Source organism: Petaurus breviceps, unplaced genomic scaffold, assembly GCF_028583685.1.
Source record: "Petaurus breviceps papuanus isolate PSGF00001 unplaced genomic scaffold, PetGlider_PUasm1.0 446, whole genome shotgun sequence".
In the NCBI taxonomy this organism is placed as follows: Eukaryota; Metazoa; Chordata; class Mammalia; order Diprotodontia; family Petauridae; genus Petaurus; species Petaurus breviceps.
The window spans coordinates 912,443-913,911 of record NW_027186338.1 but is presented as its reverse complement, the minus strand read 5'-3'; positions in this window follow the sequence as shown (position 1 = coordinate 913,911).

The window sequence follows — 1,469 nt, the reverse complement described above, 5'->3', positions numbered from 1 at the left end:
TATTACTTGACTTTTAAATCTTTGGTAAACATTTAAAAGGGGCTCTGCTTCCAGGGTAGAGGGCACTGTCCCAAGTTTGAGGGGGTTTATAAAGCTGTTTTCACAGACACATCTAGGGACCTGTACGTTTTCAGTTCTTCAAAGGTAGTATGATCTAAGGAAAGGTGTGTTTACTACTCTCCTGGCCTGTGCTCTCATCTGAGTGACCACAAGCACTCATTTTTGTTCTGGAACTATGAGAAGAAGTATAAGAATTCCACTGTGGCTACACATTCGGGTATGTTAGTGATCCTCAGCCTATGACTGCCACCAAGGACTACAAATCCAATCTGAGTATTAGTAAAGCAACAGAATCCTGCCTCAGTGCTAGCAAAGAGAATACTGTGATCACCTTCTTCAAACCCCTTACCATCTGTGGGCTGAGAACTCCTGAAGCAGCAGCTGCTGCTACTGATTTAGTGGCTCCCAAGAGCTGCTCCTGGTTTTCTAGGGTCGGGTTGTGTTGATGCAGCCTGTGCTCCACTCCCACCAAGGTGCAACAGGGCTTTCCTGCTGACCTCCTAAATTGTCTTTGGCATCTGGGTCTTAAAGGTCTGGAAATCACCACTGTTGCTACTAGTTCAGTTGCCCTGAGGCCTGCTCCTGTTTGCTGAGCCCTGACTGTACTGGTACAGCCCACACTGGACCACACTCCTCTCTCACTCTATGCAACAAATCCTTCCTGATGAACTTCTAAGTTGCTTTGGGCTGGAAAATTGTTTCACTCTGTCTTTTTATATCTTCTGCTGTTCAAGAATTTGTTTACAATCATTCTTTAACGTATTTGGTGGGGTTTGGGGAACTCTCAGGAGAGTCCTTGCCTTTACTCCACCATCCTGGGTCCAGCTCCTCCATTACATGAAATAAAGGTTTTGTAAAATAAAAGACACATTGCCAAGATCATAAGGAGAGCAGAAAGTTGGGGAATGTGTTTTATAGACAGTTCTCAAATACAAGTCTTATATCTAAAGTATATAAAGAATTTGTGAAATCCATAAGCATAAAAATCATTCCTCAATTGATAACAAATCCAAGGATTTGAACAGGCAGTTTTCTAACAAAGAAGTTGAAACAATTTATAATCATTTTAAAAAGAGTGCTCTAAATTACAATTAATTAAAGAAATGAAAATTAAAACAACAAATATAGGCAAGGATGTGGAAATATTGGAACCCTCATTCATTGTTGGAATCGTCAACTGATCCAATCATTTTGGAGAGCAATCTGGAATTGTGCTCAAATAATTATTAAACGACCTATACGCTTTGATGAAGCAATAACAATACGATGTCTATTTCCAAAGATGATTAGGTAAAAAAGAACTTATATGCTCTAAAATGTTTATAGCAGCTTTCTTTCTGGTGGCAAAGAACTGGAAATGCAGGGATGCTCATCAGTTGGGGAAAGGCTGAACAACTTATGGTATATGA